This window comes from Vombatus ursinus, unplaced genomic scaffold (genome assembly GCF_900497805.2).
Source record: "Vombatus ursinus unplaced genomic scaffold, bare-nosed wombat genome assembly UNPS02010284.1, whole genome shotgun sequence".
NCBI classification, from domain to species: domain Eukaryota; kingdom Metazoa; phylum Chordata; class Mammalia; order Diprotodontia; family Vombatidae; genus Vombatus; species Vombatus ursinus.
The window spans coordinates 1181327-1205005 of NW_020950062.1; the positions used below are offsets into that span (position 1 = coordinate 1181327).

General features: G+C 41.5%; 1 protein-coding gene across 1 annotated transcript in view; it reads right to left on the reverse strand.

Moving 5' to 3' along the window:
- The window catches only part of ZHX2 (zinc fingers and homeoboxes 2), a 200774-nt gene that overhangs the window by 163583 nt on the left and 13512 nt on the right, over window positions 1–23679 (reverse strand). The window lies entirely within an intron of this gene.

A 23679-nucleotide genomic window follows, 5' to 3' on the forward strand; every position in this document is an offset into this window, starting at 1 on the left:
CTACATGAATATTCATTTACTCATTAGTTTTGAGCTAGGAGGGACCTTAGAGGCCCATTTGGTCTAACCCCCTCATTTTACAGATGAAGAAAAATGAAGTTATTTAAAAGGTCATACAGGTAGGGAAACAGCCGAGGTAGGTCCTCGGACTCCTTATCGGCTGTTATTTTTAGGGCATCAAAGAAGCACGCTTTTTAACAGACTATAAATATGAATCAGACATATGCCAGTGTCTACAGGGTTAATGGGGAGGTATTCTGCTCCTAAAAGAGGCCTACCAGGACCCTAGCAAATCAGTAAATTATGGCCTCAGTAGGCTCAATCACACACATCCAGCAGCATACAAAACACATGACAGCCCGGCTGAGCATTCTGCTCTCTCAGTGGGGGTTCTGAGACAGGGAGGTGAACAGAATACATCAACCATGGCAGATCACTTGGGAGAGGGAGGTCTGAGAGCAGAACTTTTTTTTTAAACCCAAGATTTGAATAATAATAGCAATTTTAAAAATGTATTATTACTATTAAACATTAGATCACCCCTTATTTTTGCCAAGTGTTTTTCAACTGCTTCCATCCTGATACTTTCTATGCATACAGGCCAGACCTCTGTTACCCTCTCCCTTCCCCCACTACCACTTCCCCCCAAGCTCCAATTGCTGGATTAATAGTCACCCAGAGGTGGACGTGAGAAGAAGAACTGGGAGAGAGAGGGGAAGCCAAGGCAATAGCAGTGGAGCCTTTTGCAAACAGATATTTTCTGCAGACTCTCAGCTTTGATTAGCATATATTAAGAAAAAGGGGAAAAAAAAAGTTGCTAGTCTTCTCTCTGCAAAGAAAGCCTTGAGATGTGTAACCCGATGCCCCATCCATGGGTGAACTGGGCCCAGGAATAATAATGAGAACTCATTCCAAAAGAGCTTTCAAGTTTACAAAGTGCTTTCTTTGCTCACAGCTCTGTAAGGCAGATAGGGCAAGGATTATCTGTCTCCCCCTTCTGCAGGTGCAGAGAGGAGGAGGGACTTGCCCAGCTAGTGAGTTTTACTGCCAAAATTCGAATCTAGGTCCCTGGAAAAAAAGGAAAAGTGGACAGGTGGGAAAGATAATCAGTTCTAAATTACTTTATATCAGACGATAATGGCTAGGGAGCTGGGAGACTCCTCAAGGGCCACGTTAGTCCAACGCTGCTTTCTTTGACAGAGGAGTCAGCCAAGGCCCAGATAGTTAATTGACTTGACCAAGGTCACAAAGGCAGTAAGTTGCAGAGTGGGATTTAGAACTCAGGTCCCATGACTCCAAGTTCTGGGTTATTTCCACTATACTATGCAGCAACATGCAGCATAAAAGATACTATATATATATGTACATATAGCATTTAAATATATTATAAATATATAAAAATATAAAATTATAAATAGGTGTGCATATATAGTTGACTTAGAAGATTTAGATTCAAGTCCTTGACCTATTACCTCACAAATCACTTCACTCCTATAATCTTCAGTTTACTATTTGTAAAACTGGGAGACAATAACAGTCACACTACTTATCTCTTCACATTTTGGAGGCAGCTAGTTGGCTCAGGGAATAGAGAGCTAGGTCTGGAGTCAGGATGATCCGAGTTCAAAGTTGGCCTCAGGGATTTACTAAATGTGACTTACCCTAGGTATGTCACTTAACTTTTGTCTGCTTCAATTTCTTCAACTCCAAAATGGAGATAACAGCAATACCTACCTTCCCGGATTGTTGTGAGGACCAAATGAGATATCTGTAAAGCCCTTAGCAATGCCTGGCATGTGTTCAGTTGCTCAATCTTTTTCACTCATATCTAACTTTCTGTGACCCCATTTGAGATTTTTTTTTTTTAGCAGAGATACTAGAGTGGTTTGCCATCTCGTTCTCTGGCTCATTTTACAGATGAGGAAACTGAGGCAAACAGGGTTAAGTGACTTGTCCGGGGTCACACAACTATTAAGTGTCTGAGGCCAGATTTGAACTCAGGAAGATGAGTCTTCCTGACTCCAGGTCCAGCACTCTATCCACTGGGCCACCTAGCCCCCTGTCACACACTAGGTGCCATATAAATGTTAGCTGTTATTATTATTATCATTGTGATCACTGCACAATCCTAAAAGCACTAGATAAATGTAAGCCATGAATTATTTTTCTTATCATGATTATTTTTCTGACTTGGGCTAGCAAAAAGTAGAATACTACTAACGAAAATCTCCAGAGAAACATATAAACTTGATTTCCATTTCTAAAAGTCCCTAGTAGGAAAGATCTGCATTGGACACAGATCAGTTTGTTTAGAAAATCAGTTCCCAGACTTTTCTGAGGATGAGGACCCTTTTTAGTATCAAGATATTTCTTAGACCCACACATAAAAGTACACTTATTTGTACTTATTGTTTGAGAAAATGCATTGTTGGGCATGGAGCCATAGTGATAAATTCACAGGTCCTGAAGGAATTCATTGCCTACAGGTTGGGAACCATTGGTCTATTGGTTTATTACTGGAGTTCTTCCCTGAGGTTGTCAGGCTGTATGACCACCCTTTGGTAGGAGATGTACTAGAAGGAATTTCTGCTTCTCATGGAGGTCAGACTATCTGTGAAATACAGAATTTCAGAGTTGGAAGGGAGCTCAGTGGTCATCCAATCCAACCCATGTCTGGACAAGAATCCTCTCTACTCCTAGCTTTTACATAAAGAATTCCAATGAGGAAGAACCTGCCCATTCATTCCACTTGTGGACATTTCTAATTTTTGCCCAACACCCACCCTAAACTTCTCTTTTCTGTCTAGCGCTCCTAGTTCTGAAATCTGGGCTCCAACAGAACAAATCTGATTCCTCTTCCAAATGACAGCTCTTCAAACACTTCTTGAAGACGGCTAATATTCCTGTCCCTGCAATTTTATTTTTCTTACGCAGACTACACGTCTAGTTCCTCAACAGATCTTCACACAGCAAAGACCTTTGAGACTTCACCATTTTGGTTGCCCCCTTCTTGGCACTCCCCAGTTGACTCAGATCCTTCCTACATGTGAGGTCAGCTCCAGATGTGGCCTGGCTGGATGACTTTTTCATCCAGGTCCCTGAAATTTTATGGTTCTAGTGAAAAAAGAAACATGTACTTTATTTGGCCCGATGAAGTGTCCCACAGCTCCCCCTCTGCCTACCCCAAACAACCCATCCTTCATTGATCACAGGCTCATAGATTTTAGAAATAGAAGCGATCTTAGAGGCCTCTGAATCCATCTCTCTCATTTTACAGATGAAGAAATTGAGGCCCAGAAAACTGAAGTAACTCGCCCAGGTTCACACAGCAAAGAAGAGGCCAGAGTTCCATGATTCCACATCCAGAGCCCCCTACAGGACATGACACTGCCTCTCAAAGGCCAGCTTATTCTCTTCCTCCTTCAAGACGCTTTCCCATTCTAGCTCATAGCAATCTCACCCAGCTAGGTTCTCATAGAGCTCACTGTGTGTTCTCATCTGGTAATTATTCATATGTTCCTCATCAACCACTCTTGTATTATCGCCCTTATGCTGTCATTTCACTTCTCAATATCTGGTCTGCCCAACTCCCTTTGTGAGCTCTAGAACAGAGAGGGCATCTGAGAACATCAATGATAACCAGCATCCATTTATCTGGCGTCACATGGTTGCAAAGTCATTCGCATATGGCATCATCTCCTGCGCTAGTAACTGGTAGAGGGGGTGCTTGAACCTGGTTCCCATCTGTTCTACTTGGCCCCAGAGGGCAGAATTACAAAGTGAAAGGCAGGCAAATTCCTCTATATAAGGTAAAACTTCGTTAACAATTAAGGGCTCTAAAAGTGAAAAGGGCTGCCTTGAAAAGCAGTGAGTTCCCTGTCCCTGAAGCTCTTCAAGCAGAAGCTAGTTAGAGATGCTGTGTGTGGGATTCATGCTGTAGGCTAGGGTCCGACTGGAAGACCTCAGAGGGTCCTTAAAGCAGGCCATCAGGAAAAGTCTCCTAACTGGCTTTCCCCAAGTGACCTCCTTGGTCCTCAGTTTCCATCTCCATAAAATAAGGAGATTGAATTAGCTCTCCAAGGTTCTGATTCCTGTGTGGAGATTCTACAATTCCAAATCCGGTGTTCCCCTCAAGCCCACTTAGTCCCTGCCCCTTGCTTTGCTTTCCTTCTTTCCAACAATCAGAGTGCCTACCAGCACACTGCTCTGATGTGTAACAAGTACTCAAGACATCTCTTTGGCTAGGGAGATCAAAGAAACAGAGCATCTACCCGGGCCGGGCCTCAGGCCTGGCTGGAGTTCCCCAGTGGTCACTCTGCCAGGTTCGATCAGGTCCCTCTTTCCATCCTGCACTCGTGGGCGCTCTCTCTCTCTCTCTCTCTCTCTGTCTCTCTCTGTCTCTCTCTCTCTGTCTCTCTCTCTCTCTCTGTCTCTCTGTCTCTCTGTCTCTCTGTCTCTCTCTCTCTCTCTCTCTCTGTCTCTCTCTCTGCCTCCCTCACCTATGGAGCTGTAATTCTGGCTCTATGGAGGTCCTGATCATTCCTACAGTGACCACTTGCGATGTGACAAGCATGGGATTGTGACTTCAGCAGGGAATAAAGCAGCAGGACCTGATCAACTCCTAAGCAACGCAGATCCTGCGTGGATGCGAGCGTCCTCTGCACAAACACAAAAACAAAAACAAATTCCCCCTCGGGTGGGACGTGGGTGCCAAATCTCAGTCTGAGGCCACATGTGAAAGCAAGGTTATAATCCCATGCGAGAGGCAACTCAGGAACTAAGTGGCAGGGTGACATATCGATCTTAAGGTACAGTCACCCCGGGGGACACTCAGGTCCTGGGTCATGGCAAGCAACTCCCTCTGACCAGAGTAATGCCCAGGAAACTCCCCCAAAGCCAAAAGTTTCTGTTCAATATGATTAAAAAATAAACAAAATCTCTTTAAAGGAGAAAACAAAAGAGCATGTTTTGTGGGCACACATTCTCTCCTTTCTGCAATGTCAGATCTCGGTTTAAGTTATGGAGAAAGGGCTGGAACCAACTCAGGCTTTGTTCAGTTGGGGTCTCTGAGCCACCGTGATTGGCTAATTATCCCTTTCAATGCCCAGCTCAATAATGATTAGAATTACTTGACCTCGGGAGGAGACCCAGACCAGGCAAGCTTCTGCTATCTATGTTAGGCTCTGTGAACAGCAAGGAAGGCAAAGCTGGGGCCCAAGACAGCCAAGTCAGAAGCCCTCAGGTTCTAGGCCCGGTCTGGCCCTAAACAAGCTGAGGCCTGGGGCACATCTTCCACAATGGTATAATAAGGCTGGAGACAACAGCAGCAGGGACATCTATAAAGTGCTTCTAAAGTTTGCCAAAAACACTTTCCATTGATAATCTTCATTGGATCTTTATAATTATCCTCTGAGGTGCCTAGGACAGGTATTATTAGGAAACTGAGGCTAGTTTCTCTGTGTCACATTGCTAACCAGTGCCAACGGCCACTTAGGAACCCCGGCTTCTCCTGACTCCAAATTCAGGGCTGTATCTAAGACCGCTACAGAAGAACAGGTACTCCCCTCTAGCCACAGTCTAGGACTTGAGGATTCCCAGGCCCACAGTGAATCCTGTAGGCCATCTGTACAAGTTTATGTTCAGGTCTTGACTCTAGACCCTTCCTCTATTTCAAAGGGCTACTAAACTCAAGGCAGCTATTTTTAACCTCTTAAGTGGGAACCTCCTTGTAGTGAGAAGATTGGAGGCGAGTAGACAAATTCAGTTTAATTCAATACACACTTATGAAACACCTCCCCTTGTACTAAGTGCCAAGGATGGGGTACAAAATCTAGATAAGACACAGTGACTCCCCAGCTCAGAAAGTTTATTTATAGTCTCATAAGGGGAAAGGACACATGCATAAATAATTATAAAATAATACAGGATAAGAGCATGAGAAAACTGAAAAGTGGTTTTGTAGGTCCAGGCTTGTAATGAGACTCATCAGCCCAGAGTAGGGGGAGGAGAAGGTAACTAGGAGGGCTTTCTGGAGTCAATGGTTCTGAAGCTGATTAAGAATTCAACAGCTAGGTGGTGGTGAAGTGAATAAAGCACTGGTCCTGGAGTCGGAAGGACCTGAGTTCAAATCCGGCCTCAGACACTAGCTGTGTGACTCTGGCAAGTCACTTAACCCCAATTGTTTCACAAAAAAAAAGATTCAACAGATGTGGGGAAGCATGGAGTTATGTACAGGATCCTAGTGAGAAATCATTGAATCCAACCCCTTTCATTTTACAGGAGGAAACTAGGCCTAGAAAAGTGAAATGACTTGACTAGGGTTATACAGCTAGTACTTGTCTGAGACAGCATCTGAACTCAGGTCTTCCTGGGGATAAGTCCAATGCTCTAGCCTGAACATCAAGCAGCCTTTCCATAGGGAACTGTATGATCAAACACTGTTTTTGGCAGGGGAGGGAGTGAAATGAGGGTGGGGGGTGGGGAGGGACGATTCCTAATTACATCTCTGCCCAGACTGAATGCTAGTTGTAGAGAAAGTAGTGTCAGAGTATGTACAGCCTTGAGTGTCAGGTTAAAGAGATTAAATTGAGTAGGTGATAGGGATCTCCTCAAAGGTTTTCAGATTAGAAATGAGGTCCACGAGGTGGCCATGAGGTTTTGCTTGTAGGGTGCCATTGAGAGTGATCTCTGCATTCAGGGCTACCTGACATGGGGATTAGGGGCACCTGAAGGCAACTTTCCCTCGGAAATTTTGCAGTCTCCTGGTTTGTTGGTTGCAGGTACCATAATAATAGCTCACAAAGAGAGATCTTTCTACGTACGTTATCTCATCTTATCTTCCTAACACCTACAGCATCAGTGAATATTAGAGTCACAAGGGATCTATCTGCTCCAAACCCTTTCCCCCTTCCCCAGCAGTTTTACAGATGAAGAAACTGAGGCCAAAAGAGCCTCAAAGACCCAAGGTCACAAAGCGAGCTACTGGCAGGGCTGAGATTTGAACTCGGGTTCCTAGATCCCCACTATATCACACAGCAGTTATTCCTGATAAAAGACTACATCCAACTGAAGTTTTGTCCAGGTTCCTACTAGGTACAAAGCACTAGACCAGTCCTGCGGGTTAGGATGAAGAAGAGAGGCACATAAAGATAGTAAGGGGAGGAAGGAAACAAGCATTTACACAGTACCTACTGTGTGCCAGGAACTATGCTAAGCATTTGACAAATATTATCTCCTATAAATAGTTTCTGCTTTTCAGGAATTGTAATTTTGCTGGGAAAACAAGAAGATCACAGTCACCTGAAAAGCTCAATTAGAGACAACAGCACAAGACATATCCAAAGACAACGTATATGAAGTGCTGACTTTTGGCTAGGGAAAGTCCACTGTGGACTTTGGGGACAGGCAGGCTTCCTGGAGGAAGTGGGGACTGTAGCTGGACCTTGGAGGATGAGGATCATTTAAAGAATAGTGGGGTAGAAATTTAAGTGAGTGGATTAGGTAGGCAAAGGTGCAGGTAGCAGGAATGGACATGGTATTTTCATAGAAGTAACACTGCTCACCACCTTCCAAACATGCCTCACACTGACTGTCTCCTTTGGTGCCTCAGCTTGTCTTAACCCATTCCCTATACTTGAAATTCCTTCCTCCAATTCACCCCTAGACTGGCTGTTTAACATTTTATTAATTCTCTAAAACAGGGCTCAACTGCTTCTACCTCTATATTGCCTTCCCTGAATACCCCAGCTGGAAGGGATTGCTCTTAATCTGATATCATCTCCCTTCCTACTTTTATGCACTTGCCATATTCTAATTTGGATTATAGTCATTTCTTACTCCCTAGGAGCAATCAATCAATTAACATTTATTAAGCATCACGCTAATTGCCACGACTTAGCTAAGGATCTGTGACTTAGAGGTACAAGGGGCCTCAGAGACCAATTAGTTTAACCTCATCTTTCAGCTGAGGAAACAGGGGCAGGAGGCAAGGGAGTTAAGTGACTTGTGCAAGTAGGCAATAAAAGGTACAGTCAAGATTTGAATCCAGATCCTCTGGATCCAAATCTAATGTCTTTCCCACCATACCACACTGTGCACATCTCTCATGGAGATATTCTAAACTCTCTGGCCCTGCCTTCATCCTTGTCTGTACAGATGGGGATCTTCCAGCTCATGTAGTAGGGCACACCATTTTGCACATAAAATCCACAACAACTGTCTTCTAAACAAATGAATGAGCAAACAGTACAGCAACATGGCAGGATAGAATTCTGGTACATATGTCACGAAGACCCAATAAAATACAGACTGAAGTAAGCAGAATTGCCAGAATAACGTACATAATCACAGCAACGTGAGGAAAAAAAACTGAATTCTGATCAATGCAGTGACCAAAAGTAACTTCAGAGGACTGATCGTGCCACCAATATCTATTCCTCTCAGCAGAATGAGGAGGCTGGGGAGGTGGAGTGCAGGTGGAGAATGAAGCATACATTGTCAGAAAGATAGTGAGCCTCTCTGGATGGAGCACTTACAGTCAGGAGGTTGCTGTTCAGTCGTGACTGACTCTTTTTGACCCTATTTGGGGTTTTCTTGGTAAAGATACTGGAGAGGTTTGACATTTCCTTCTCCAGCTCATTTTACAGATAAGGAAACTGAGGAAAGCAGGGTGAAAAGACTTGCCCAGGATTACACAGTTAGTAAATGTCTGAGGCCAAATTTGGATTCAGGAAAAGGAGTCTTCCTGACTCCAGGCCCAACACTCTATCCATCCCAGAATCAGGGAGTTCAAATCCATCTCAAACACCTACTAGCTGTGTATGATTCTGCATAAGCCACTTAACATCTGTCTGCCTCAACTTCCCCATCTGTAAAATAAGGATAATAATAGCACTTACCTCCTAGGGTTGTTGTACGGATAATATGAAATGAGACTCATAAAGTGCTCTGTAAACCTTAAAGTTCTGTATCAATGCTAGCTAGCTATCTTTATTAAAATATTATAATATTTATTAAATATAAAATAATTATAAAATTATATCCAGTAATATTATAATACAAATAAATATCTTTGTTATTAAATATCATTAAATTATCATTAAGAAATTAAATTATTATTACAACTAATGTTCTGGTTTGTTTTGCTTAGCTGTACCTCCTTTGTTACAAAGGAAGTTCCATGGAGGCAAGGGAAAGGAATCATTGAGAAGTTAACAGTAATCTTAAAAAATCAATAAAACATTTACTTTTTTTTTTCTTAAAGGACCTGATATTTGATTTAGGCTATCAAGACAACCCAATCCATCTTGTATACTTCTTAAGGCTCAGAGAAAAACCTGCCCTGCCGGAGTTAAAACTCAGAATAAACTCTGTCAGTTTAAAACTGTGCTTTCTCATCTTCCTTCCAAAGCACTCCTCTGAAGGTCTAATTATAGTGACTTCTATTTTCTTGTAAATAATCACATCTGTCATAACTGATTTAAAGATTCTGAGCTGGCAATCATGACATCCTGAGCGAACGTGTCAATTTCCCCGAACAGGCTGTGAGCAAAAGCTGCATGAGATGGAAGGAGGAAAAAAATGAGTCATAGTCCTATAGACTGGCAGGGAGACCAATATGTGCATTGTCACAACAGCAACATCAACACAAACTCTTCAACATGGTGCATGGGTGTCATCCCATCTGCAATCTATAGCAACACAAAACTTACATGCCAGCTCCAGGAGGGGAGGAAATCTGAGTGGAAAGCCACTAGTAGAAGTTAGCGGCATGAACATTTATTGGGTCTAAATAGAAACCCTGCTAATATTCCTATCGCTTTTTATTCTAGTTCTTGGAAAGTAAGAAGGAATGACAATTACACATGATTCACTGACTACTGAGTCTTAAAGGCTAAATCCCAAGTTTAAGAAATTAACATGCACAGAGACAGGCCTTCAATCCATGGTAATCACACCTCTACCTCCTTTCTAATTACCCTAACTAGAAATAGTTGTATTTCTAGTCAGAGACAAGATGAAAGATGTTTGATGGGGAGCCCTGCTATTGGGGATGGGAAAGGGTGGAAAGATACATTTTTTTTTCATGGTCTAGACTTGTTATATCATGGGTATGGGAAAACTCCCCCCAGGAATCTGTATTGACAGTGCATCTGTTACTGTTATTTATTTATTGTGAAGCAACTGGGGTTAAATGACTTGCCCAGGGTCACACAGCTAGTGTTAAGTATGGTCTGAGACTGGATTTGAACTCAGGTCATCCTGACTCCAGGGCTGGGGTTCCACTGCGCCACCTAGCTGCCCTCTACTTACTATTTTAGAAAGTTGCCTAGGGCACTGAAAAATTAAGTGACTTGCCTGTGGTCACTCAGCTAGTAAAATTAAGAGGCAGGATTTGAATCCAAGCCTTCCAGATTCTAAGGGCAGCTCTTTATCCATGTGGCTGCTCCAGAAGGAGAAATATTTTGGGGACCAGCTATGTAAGCTCCTAGTTGCCTGAGGAAGACTACTAACACATTAGGTCTCCCTCAGGTCACCTTACAAGTGCAGTCAAGTCAGTAAACATTTATTAAGCACCTACTATGTACCAGGTACTATGCTAAGTGCTAGGCATACCAAGAAAGGCAAAAACACTCCCTGCTCTCTAGGAGCTCAGTCTACTGAGGCAGACAACATCCAAACAATTATGTACAAAGATGGATAAATTGGAGATGATCTCAGAGGGAAGGTTTCACAGAACAAGGCGAAAAGAAACCCTCTTTGGCCCTCCTCACTCACATGAAAGGACCCCACAGCTCTTGGCACAAGATGCTACAGAACTTGCACCCAGGTGACAGAATTCTTGGGATGGAGCTAGACTTTGGGGGTCCAACTTCTCCTTGCTGAGTATTAGTCACCATGGAATAACAAGACTTATACACACTTGCTTGGCAGGCTGTCTGCAATCATTTTACTTCTTCCTATGAACATGCGCACAAAACATTTTGGCCGCCTTCAAGATTTTTTTTAGGTTTTCCCCTCTTACTGGTCAGAACTTGAGAGAAGACATGAAATAGCAGAATGTCTAATCTAGGGGATAATACAATTTTAGCATTCTACTCCCCACTTCTTTACACCCATGTTTCCCAAGTCAGAAGGAAAAATGGGAAAATTCAAAGGCAAATGGAGTTTCAACAGCCTCAGGAAACTACCTGGGAATTTCTGGTTGAGATGTATTTTTTCCATTAGACCATTTAAAATGTCAGAATGAAGTACATTATCTAGGAGGGTCATAAGAACAGTATTTACTCACAATTTCTGTGACATTTTTAAGGTTTGCAAAAGGCTTTCCTCACAAATAAACTGGTGTGTTAAGCTTTTGAATATCATTATCCTTGTTTTATAGATGAGGAAACAAGTTCTGAGAGGTCAAGAGACTTGACCATGATCATATATCAAGTACTGGAGGCCCAAAGTGAAACTGAGGCCCAGGGCCTCCCAAGGAGTCTGAGCTGACACAGACCGCTGTCAAACTAGGGACTTAACCTGAAAGAGTCAATTTCTCTTCCTCTAGCTTTTTGCTTCTACCTGGATTAATCCAATGTCTCCAAAATAAAACTTAGTGGGGCAGCTAAGTGGCGAAGTTGGAGAACCAGCCCTGAAGTCAAGAGGGCCTGAGTTCAACTCTGGTCTTAGACACTAGCTGATTACTAGACGTATGACCCTGGGCAAATCACTTAACCTCCACTGCCTCAACAAAACAATAAAACTTAGGTAGTCTAGTCTAGGTATCCCAAAAGTAGATAACAGTTTTACACTAAGCTATAAATTGAATATCATTGATTTTAAAAGCTGAAAGGGACCTTAGAGGTCGCTGAGTCGAACCCCCTAATAATCCAGATTTGACTATATAGGACATGTTCCTGACTGCAGGGATTTAGACATTTCTCACCCAGAGCAACTGAACACTGAGGAAACTTCCTACTTTGTCTTTTGAACAACAGGGTCAAACAAATGTCACCAGAAGCTCTGGTGTGACTTACCAGCCTCCTCTAGGCTGAGACATCTTAGACTGACATCTTTTAACTTAGACCTATTCTGGTGTTCTCATATTCATTCAGGTATGGTCCAGAGCCCTCAGCACAAGAATAGGCTTTGAGTGGTTGCCATTCCAATACTGTGTGAATTAATTCTGCCTACAAGTGCAGTGAAGATGTATAAGACCTTCACTTGTTGAATGATGACTTTAACATGGCATAGTGGATGCGTGTGGGACTTGAAATGAGAAAAGAACCTGCTTCAAATCCTACTTCTCACACTAACTAGCTGTGTGCCCATGGGCAAGTTACTTAAACTCTTCCAGGATTGTTATGAGAATTAAACAAGATAAAAATGAAGTACTTTGAAAAACTTAATGTGACATATAAATGCTGGCTATCACTGTTAACTGTAAAATGAGGGAGTCACAATTATTTCTGATTCTCCCTTGTCTAATCTGTCCATTTTCTAGTTTTTAACCAATACCAAAAGAGTTTTAGGACCGCTACAGAGTACGGTGCCTGCAACTGCTATTTTCCCCTCATTTTATTACTCTTTCATTATTTCCCTTGATATTCTAAAGTTTTTGTTCCTCCAAATGATTTTTTCAAAGTTTTTATCTGGCTCTGTAAGGAATCCTTTTACTAATTTGATTGATATAACCCTAAAACTGCAGTATTATCATTTTTATAATATTGGCACAGTCCAATCATGAGCATTGGACATTGCTCCCAATACTATCTATTTCTTTAAGGAGCATACATAAATATTGAGTATACTTTGATAGACTTATTCCCAAATATTTTATACATTTTGCCATTATTTTGAATGAGATTTCTCTTTCTGTTATTGCCTTCTGGATTTTGTTATTATGTAGAAATGCTATAGATTTTTGTGGGTTTATTTTATAGCCTGAAACTTTGTTGAAAGTATTGTCTCAATTAGTTTCTTTGCTGATTATCTAGGATTTTCTAAGCACATCCATGTCATCAGCAAGTAAAGATACTTTCGTGTTTTTTTCCCCTACTGTTATGCCTCAAATTTGTTTCTCTTGTCTTATTGCTACTGTTGGCATTTCTAGAATTAAATAATATAATAGCAAGGACAGTGAACAGCCTTGCTTTATTCCTGTATTTACTGGGAAAACCTACAGTGCATTTCCACTGCATATGATACTTGCTTTTGGTTTTAGATATATACTTTTTGTGATACTAAAAAAAAAAAAAATCCTACCATATGTATAATTCATAGGAGTTTTAGCATAAATGAACACTGTACTTTGTCAAAGGCTTTTTCTATGTCTTGAGATAATTATAAGGTTTTAGGCATTTTTGTTTTTAATATAATTAATTTTGTTGGTTTCCCCCCTAATGTTGAACCATCCTTGCCTGGTATAAATCCAACTTGGTCATAATGAAAGGATTCTTGGATGAAGTGGATGTATTCTATTTAAAACAATTTTATTAAAATTTTTTTTAATATTAATGATATATTGGGTGTATAGTTTTTCATTGCTTCTTTGCTGTATCTTTCCCTAATTTAGGTATAAGGACAATATTTACCTAATAGAAGGAGTTTGGTGTGTGCTTAACAATAATTTGTATAGTATTGGTATTAATTGCTCCTTAAAAGCTTGATAGCATTCTGTTATAAATGCATAAAAACAGGAATTTTTTTCCTTGGTAGGTCTACAGCTAATTCTAAGACCTTCTCTGAGGTTTGAATATTTTAGATCTCTACTTGGTATTCATTCCGTTTGGGTATTTTATATTTTTGAAGATAATTTTCCATTTCTTTTTCATTTTGTGGGCATGTTACTATGCATAGTATGTTCTGATAATTATTTTTATTTCTTCTAGTTTCATTGTGATTTCATCTTACTCATTTGTTCTTTTATTGATTTGATTTTTCTGCCCTCTTCTTTTTAGTCAGGTTGGTTAAAGGTCTGGCATATGTTAGCTTTTTCAAAGAACCAGCATACTGACTTAGAAAACCACAAGATAACATTATCTAAGTTGCACTGTATTTTTATTTATTTAATTAAACATTTCCCCATTAGGTTTTAATCTAATTTGGTTGTACTGAATTTGCAGGCCAATAGAGTTTGACACCTCTGTTGTAAACAACAGATTCTGCCTCACCTTCAGAGGTATCGGTTCATGAGGAAGGTAATGATAATAGAAACAGGGTAGAAATTTTCTTGTCTCTCACATCATAGGATCCAATCCTGCCCAGATCCTCCATCATTTTCTTTCCCATTTGCCATGTAGTATCCTCTATGCCCCACCCCACCCTTTTGGATGCTAGATGCCCCCCAAGAGCTCTAATTTCCCTTCTAGTAAGCTAGGATGTTGTCCATGAAGGCACTAGACTCCCTCATAGGAAATACTCTCCCTAGGTACCAGCTCCCTCAAGATTAAATCCACCATAAGGTCCTCATCTCTCATTGGGATAGTTCTCCCCTTGGGAGTTCTCTCATTGGGACCCTTTTGTTCCAGTGGGTTGAGGTGTCCCTGTGGGTTGAAGTGTCCCTGTGTTCCCCTACTATTTCAGTCCCTCCCAGTGCCACCTCTCCCATTCTCCAGTAACCCCTCTTCTAGCCAAGAGACAAGAAACTGTCTTCCCTTTATTCTTTTCTCATTGATGTAAACAGAGTACATCAACCAATCAGTATTTATTTAGCACACACTATGTATGAAACACTGTGTTAAATTCTGGGAATACAAACACAGGAGAAGAACGAGAAATAGCACCTGCCCTAAAGGAGCTTATATTTTAATGGAGGAAGACAAAATCTAAAAGAGAAGTTCTAAGGGGTGGAGGTAGGGAACAAAAGTAGTGCAATAGGGACATAACAGAGGAAGTCTGGCACTCTTGAATGGAGATGGCTGGCCAGCCTGGGTGGCCTCCTTAAATGAAGTTCTAGGAAGAGTCATCCAAACAAACAGACGGAGATGCCCAACGGATGGCAGTATCTCCAATGTGTGAATTCCAGGGGTAAAGTGAGCTTCCAGGATGAAAAGCTGGAGCATGGTGAGGCTTCTAGATGGTAAAGGAAGTCCAGAGCATGGTGCCCCATAAGCACCTATGTTGGCACAGGTGTATAATCACTTGTCACGTGCTATGTGGCAAGTGCTGTGAGGTCAGCTCCCTCTTTCACTTCCTGTCTCCCCTTTCATGCACCGTTCCATGCTGCAAATTTAGTCTCACGAAATACACTGATTCAGCTATAGGGTGTGCTATAGATTTGAGTCCATGGTGTTTTAGGCCTGTTCCTCCACTGTCATTTCTCCTGTTTCTTTAAATTATGCTTTCATCTCTACTACACCTTTGTATACTTTTAGAAAGAAATTTATAAATGCATCCATTGGAGTTGTTTAACCCAATAGGTGCTTTCTATTTTTTCTTTTAATAGTCTCTAGAGATCATAATTTATTTTATTCCTTATTCTTTCCTTGCAAGTTTTATTTAGTTACCTTTCTTGTGTTTCTGTTGTTTGGGTAGGTTACAAGTCAAATAATCTGCTTTTATGGTGTTTGTAGGAATACTTCAAATGTTTCTTTTATTGAACATCTATCTTTTATTTTTCATTGCTCAGGTTCTCAGGATAAGTAATTTTGAGCTACTTCATGAACTCCTTCACTTTTCAGAATATATTTGCCCATACCCTTCTGAGGTTTCTGATGGATGCAGGACAGTTTCATTATTCAAATTTCTTTTCCTTTATGCTTGAAGATCTTTCTCTTGGTCGCTTGCAGAATGTGTTGTTTGTCAATGAAATTATTAAATTTAACTTGTAGTCTGAAGCTCCGTTTTGTTGTTTTTTCCCCCAGAAGGGATCTGTGGATTCTTTTGATTGGCACTTTGTTTTCTGTATTCAGAAGTTCTGGGCAGTTTTCTTATATTATTTCTTGCATTATGTTGCCTAGGTTTTTTGACTTGTCATGTTTTTTGGGATGTTTATGATCCTTAAGTTGTCTCTGCACATCCTGTCTTCACAATAAATGTGTTTTGCTTTGATAGAAATAATAAGTCCTTTTAATGTTACTGCTTTTTGCTTGTCTTCTTCCAGATTGCATTCCCAAACAGTTGTTTTCTAGTTCACTTCTTTGGAGATGCTTGTCACTGAGAGCTCATGTTTTTCTATTCTGCTGTGCATTTCCTGTTTTGCTGTGCAGGCCATAAATTTTGCCATTTGTTTTCATGTAATTTATTTCAAAATTCTGATTTCTCCTTCAAACTATTTGAGAATATCCTTCTGTGGCTTCATGCTCTCTTGGGAATCCACAGGGTTCTGTGTTTCTTCAGACGTTAAGTTCAATTTCCTGTGTCCTACAGTCTTTACTTAGAAAGGTTTGTAACTCCTGGATGTTTTAGTAGTCATCTTCCCTTCTATTATATTATCTCTTCTATTGAAATCTGTTTGTACTCTAGGTTTTTAACCAATTTTTCTTGCTCCTGAAATTTTGGGTAGCTTTAGTCTTTTTCCCCTATGGCTCACTGTTAGACTTCTCCCCACTTTTGATAGTGGTTTTACCCTTGGAATAAACATCAAAGCTGTCTCAGATTCCTCCCATGTTGGACAATTTACTTTTCACCAGCCTTGGTCCCTTCCCCAAGTAGTTTCTGGAATAACAGGACTGGCCCCAGCTGGATTCCGGCCCTTGTTCATTTAGGCTCAGCACAGCCTTGCATACTGGGCCTCTACATCAGTTCCTCCAATCTCCAGCTCTTTGATCAGGGTGAACCAGCATCTTCTGCTTTTCAAGAAATCAGGAAAGAGTGAAGTGGATGTTCTGGGGAGAGTTTTTGCTGCCTTGGGTCTCCCTAACTCAGGGGCCACCCAAGAAGTAGGAAATTCAATTCAATTCCTCCTCTTCTCTTCTCTTCCTCCCCCTCTATATGGTGAGAGTTAAGGTCAGTTGCTTGTTGTAATAGGGCACCAGGAGAAGAGTAGGGGTAGGATTTGCTGGCAGAGACTTCAATAGGAGGAAAGTCTCTGAGTGGGCTCTAAAGCACCAGTCTATGAGTCACAAGTTGGTTTGTTTACCCTGCTGGGTCACGGAGGTTGGTAGTGGGTGAATGTTAAACGAATGCCTTAAGGTTTGGCACTCTTCACTCTTAATTCATTGGGCTGTTACTCTGTTAGGCATCTTGCTTTCTTATCTTGTGGAAACAGCTGTAAGTGCTCTGCCTCTGGCACATAATTCCTATTATTATTTTTTTTACTTAGTAGGAACTGGAGAAAACATCTAGTCCTCCATCTTATTGGTCATGTGATCAACAATGCCCAAACCCTTCATTAAAAGATGAAAAAACTGGGGCAGCTAGGTGGTGCAGTGGATAGAGATCTAGTCTTGGAGTCAGGAGGGCCCAAGTTCAAATCTGACCTAGCCGTGTGACCCTGGGCAAGTCACTTAACCCTGACTGCCTCACCAAAAAAGAAAAAAAAGAAGAAAGAAAAAAAAAGTAAAAAGTAAGGCACATTGTTTAAGTGACATGCCCAGGATTTCGAAAGGCCAAAAATCAGCACCAGATTAGAAGAAAGGATAAAGATGAGAAGACACTGAATTTAGTTACTACTATAGCTCTAACATGACCTATCCAAATATGTTATTGAGGCTACATATTGGAAAATGGATAAAGGGAAAAATTTGAGTTATGCCACCTTAGTTACCTAATGCTGCTTAATATTCCTAAGCCTCAGTTTGTTCATCTGTAAACTGGGGAATAGGGCAGCTAGATGGCAGACCTGGAGTCAGGAAGACCTGAGTTCGAATTTGGCCTCAGACACTTACTAGTTGTGTGACCCTGGGCAAGCCACTTAACTCTGTTTGCCTCAGTTACCTCATCTCTAAAATGAGTTGGATAAGGAAATGGCAAACCACTCCAATATCTTTGCCAAGAAAACCCCAAAAAAAGAGGTGACAAAGAGTCGGACACAACTGAACAACAAATCAGACAAACAATAATACTTCCACCATATACCTAACAAGAGAGGATGTCTGGTATAATGCAAAGCCTCTCTTTAGAAAGCAAGTAAGCTTCATTTTAGTCCTGAGCTGGGTTCCACTGACTAATTCTGGCATGTCACCTAGAAAACGGGATACATTTGAAGTCAGAAGACATGTATTCAAATCCCAGCATCTAGCACTCAATACCAAATGAGCTAATATATGCAAAATGTTTACAAAGTATTACATAACTTAGATAATTATTATTATAATTTCCTATATGACCTTGGACAAATCACTTAACCTCTCTAGACCTCTGTTTCCTTTTCTGAAAGAAGGGGCTAATTATATTCACAATACCAAACTTTCCCATCTGTAAAATGGGGAAAAGTATACTTGGAAACTGTCTACCTCATAAGATTGTTGTGAAGAATTCAATATATTACTATGTACCATGAGTACCATTGTTTTGCTGGAACCTGTGATTTCTTCTGTTTAGGAAGTTTCTTGGTGAGGAATCTCTACCAATGCAGGTCAGCACCTATTCCTCAACTTATAGTCTTAGAGCTGCCTAATAAGGTTAGGATAAGATCAGCATCATAAAAGAGAACACTAAGTAATGTACAGAGCTGTTTTAGGCCATCAGGATGAAATGAGTTATTAACAAATCAGTAAACATTTATTAAGCCCCTACTATGTGCCAGGCACTGTGCTAAGTGCTGGGGATACAAAAAGGCAAAAGACAGTCTCAGTCTTCAAGGACTTCATAATCTAATGAGGGAGACAACATGAAAACATATATACAAACAAGCTATATACAGGATAAACAGAAAATCATTAAGGAAAGGAAAGGCACTAGAATGAGGAGGGGCTGGGAAAGGCTTCCTGTAAAAGATGAGATTTTAGCTTGAACTTAAAGGAAGCCAACAGATGACGATGAGGCCAGGGAGACATCCCAGGTGAGAGGGACAGCCAGAGCAAATGCCCAGAGCCCAGAGATGGGAGTGTTTTATTTGTGGCACAGTCAGAAGGCCAGTGTTATTGGCTCATAAAATACATGTCAGGGAGTGAGGATTTGGAAAGGCAGGAGGGGGTTTGGTTGTGAAGGGCTTTGAATGTCAAACAGAGCACTCTGTATTTGCTTCTGGAGGTGATAGGGAGTCACTGGAGTTTACTGAGTAGAGAAGTAACATGATCAGACCTGCGCTTTAGGAAAATCACTTTGGTGGCTGACTGGAGGATGGACTGGAGTGCAGAGAGATGTGAGGCAGGCTGATCCACCAGCAGGCTACTGCAGTAATACAGGCAAGAGGTGATGGGGGCCTGCACTAAAGCGGTGGCAGTGTCAGAGGTGAGAAGGGGGTACAGGAGAGAGATTTTGCAAAGGTGAAATCGACAGGCTTTGGCAACAGATTGGATGGGGAGGTGGAGTGGTGGTGGAGGAGTGAAAGACAGTGAGGAGTGGAAGACTTCCAGGTTGTAAGCCTGTGGGACTGAGAAGATGGTGTTACCCTCCACAATAATAGGCAAGACAGAGGAAGGGGTCCAACTAGGGCAATTAGATGGCCCAGTAGATAAAACACCAGAGTTCAAATCCAGCCTCAGACACTTATTAGCTACGTGACCCTGGGCAAGTCATTTAACCCCATCTGCCTCACTTTTCCTCATCTGTACAATGAGCTAGAGAAAAAAAATAGCAAACCACTCAGAATCTTTGCCAAGAAAACCCCAAAATGGGGTCACAAAGAGTCGGACACGAAGGAGGGGAGGGTTTAGGGGGAAAGATATATGAGTTCTGTTTTGGACAGGTTGAGTTTAAGATGTCTACTGGACATCTAGTTTGAGATATCTAAAAGGTAGTTGGACATGTGAGATTGGACATTAGCAGAGAGACTGGGGCAAGAAAGGCAGATTTGAGAACTGTCAGCATAAAGATGGTAATTAAATCCTTGGGAGCTGATGAGATCACCAAATGAAGAAGTATAGAGGGGAAAGAGAAAAGGGCCCAGGACAGAACCCTGAGGGATACCTACACTTTTGAGGGTATGACGTGGATGAGGATCCAGCTAAGGAGACAGAGGAGCAGTCAGATAGAGAGAGGAGAACCAGGACAGAGCGGTGTTCTAAAAACCTAGAGAGAAGAGAATATCAAGGAGGAGACAGTGATCAGCAGTGTCAAAGGCTGCAGAGAGGTCAAGGAGAATGAAGACTGAGAAAAGGCCAATGGATTTAGCAGCTAAGAGCTCATCAGTGACTTCAGAGAAAGCAGTTTTGGTGAAATGACAAGGCTGGAAGCCAGATTGTAAGAAGACAGTGAGAGGAGAGAAAGTGGAAGCACCTATTACCTATAGCCTTTTAGAGGAATTCAGCTCTACTCTGGGCCTCAATTTACTCATCCATAAGATGAGTGAATCAATTAGATTAACTCTGAGGTACCTTTCAGCTTCCAAGTATATATACATACACGTATGTTATATCATTTACTTGGGATCATATATTCCCAAGTATATAATTCCAAGTATTAAGGTGTAGACTAATAATACACAGTGGGAAAAGTACTGGGTTTGGAGTTTGAACATGAGTTCAAATACAGATTCGGCCACTTATTACCTATATGACTCAGGGCAAGTCAGGTCCTCGTGCATAAAATATTCAAGTTGGACTATATAGCTTCTGATTCTGAGTCAATGATTCCTCATGCTACTAACTACACCTGAGCTTTATTCTGGCCAGAGGTGGGCAATTCCTTAGTCAGGGAAATGGAAAAGAATGAGTTGAGCCTTCACTCTTTGAAACGAAGGAAAGGAGAAAGTCTCTTCACTTCTGCCCTGGGTTAATTTGGCTTTCAGGTTCTCATGCCCTACAACACCAAGGCTACAAGTGTTAGGACAGGAAGGGGGTAGAGGTGGGGATGGGGGAAGAGGGAAGGTGGGATGGTGTAGTAGGAAAGCAGTACCATCTTAGGGGACTCCTCATAGAGTTCAAATACCGACTGTCAGGCAAGTGTCAGCTTTGCATAAAGACCACCACCTTCCTTCAACTCAGTCTTCCCTCCCCTCCTAGGCACAGACATAAACACACCCCAGAAATATCAACTGGGGGCCCAGCCTTTAGGAAAAGCTTTCCAGCCTCCTTTAGCAATTGGGAAAAGTGATTTCCCAAGATAAACAGGGATACACAATTCAGTAAATAAACACTACATTCCAATGGATGAGGGAGGGCTGGAAGGATCTCTGGGTCCAGATTCAGCCCTCCCCACCAGGATGAGCCATTAACTTTGAAAGTCAAGCAGCCTGAATTGGTAAATGTCCAAGTGCTTTCCCTGCCCCCTCCCCTCTTTACTGTAAATCAGTTTCAGCCTAAATCCCAGGAGGTTTAGCAACATGCAGGCAAATAACTAACCTTTTCCCCCTGAGAAAATGGGCAGAGAACCCTGTTTGCTCCACATTTCATAGCCTTCCTGAAGTAACTGTAAAGTCTCCAGGGTTCATTTCCATTTTAAGGTCACATTCTTCTCTTACTGCAGTGGGAGTCCAGAGCCCTGGGTTCAAAATCCCCACTCTACCACTTAGGATGTTAGGTTTTGAGCTGAAAGAGGTCTTAGAGATCCTGGACCCTCTCATTTTAGAGATCAGGAAACTAGGGTCCAAGAGAGAAAGAGCCAGGATTCAAAAACAGAGTTCCAATAACAAATATGATACACTTTCCACTACGATACATCTACACTAGCCATAGACTGTTGACTGTGTGACCTTAGACAAGTCACTCTCCCGCTCTCAGTTCCTTCACTTCTAAAATGAGGGGCTGGATTACATGAGGTCCCTTCCAGCTCTAAATCTATAATCCTTAAGACTTTACTGAGAAAAAGGTGGCCCAGCGGATAGAACACTGAGCCTGGAGTCAGGAAGACCTGAGTTCAAATCCAGCCTCATTTACTAGCCATATGGTCCTTGGGACAAATCTGTCTGCTTCAGTTTCCTCAACTGTAAAATGGGGATAATAACAGCATTTAACTTCTAGGATTGTTGTGAGAATCAAATGAGATAATATTTGTAAGAATCTTAGCCCAGTGTCTGGCACACAGTAGGTGCTATGTAAACATTTATTTCTTTCCCTTTAAAACCCAACTGCCATATTATACATACACACATATATACATGTGTATATATGCGTGTGTATACATATGTACACATACATAATTATATATATGTGTATGCGTGCCTATGCACCTATACATATATGTGTATACACACACACACACACACACACACAGAGTCATTTTTTCTTTCCTTTTTAAAGGCTGCTCCTAAGCATGGATAATCTTCATGGTGTAGTAGAAAGAACTTGAGACCCAAAGTCAGGGCAGACCTAGAGTTAAGTCCTACCTATAACACAGACTTGTGGAATGACCAAAAGTCATTTCACTTCACTAAGGCCACTCTCTGTAAGTCAGAAATTAGTTGAAATGTACATTCCTAGAAGGGGTTCCCACGCTGACAAAATCATAGGTCCTTGACTTATGATGATGATGATCACTTATGTTGCTGGCAGAAAGGATAGAAAAGAAGAACATAAATGGCTTCCTTAGATGAAAAAATGAAAGAAAGAAAAAAGCAGCTGCTACATTTTAATCTGCATGGTGGGGGGTTGAGCAGGGAGTTGGCTAATAACTAGCTTCTCTTCCTTTCGTCTTAAATCACTTGCCTTCTGAAACTGAAATATTACTCAGTGTTTTCCCAGTGAACACAAATATGAGCCCATATGTCAAACCTCCAGTCCATGAGGAAGTGTCTCCTAACCCACACTTATAAAAAGCCTATAACAACAAGGGTTCATTAAGGGGAGACTGGAAATAAATTTTTTATTTAAAGTAATGGTTTGATTAAAACTGTAATTCGCCCAAAGTGCTTGAGAATTTAACAAAGTGTGTAATTAGCAATAAATTGAGGAGAACGTCTCTCCAAACCTAAGACAAGGAGAATTTCTAACGGCTGGCTTAGTGATTTTTTTTTTAAATGTAGCATCTTATATTCACTAAATAGCCTGATTTACAGAGTTTAATATCTACATAAGTTGCACCACACTGAAACGTGGCATACAAAATTTCAGTCCAGATGTGTCTCTTTGGCTGTTCAAGTTTGCACACCAACACCCCACACGCTGCTGAACAAAAGATTACCATGCATCTAACTTTCTGTTGCTCTGTCTTTTTACTTTTGCATGTGTACCTACAATACATGCACACACGTGTTTACGTGCACACACACTGACTTTACAGAGTTTGGGTTATCTTGTTTACCAGACTCACTCATCCTCTACAACCCATTGTCCTCTGTGAAGGCCCCTTGCTTAAGAAAATAAAGTGACTTAGCAGTTCCAGTAACTGCTTGAGCAGAATAAAAACACTACTTTTCTAAACGCTTGGGAAGTGCTCTGGATATTAAGTAGCTGCTCCTCTCAAGCTGAACTTGAAGGGGAAGACCCTTATTTGATCCCTAGACTGGACTTGGGGACAAAACTCATGTCAGAAGGCACATGGGGGTGGCTGGGTACAGGCAAACAGCGGGTCATCCAGAAACAACAACATGCCTTGTCAGATGGGAGGGTTTGGTTGACATTGGTCCAGCTCCTACAGTGCAAATGGCTCCACTGTGTTGTGCAGGCCCCATGGAATAGGCCTGGGGAAGAATGTCTCCTGACTGGTTTCTCT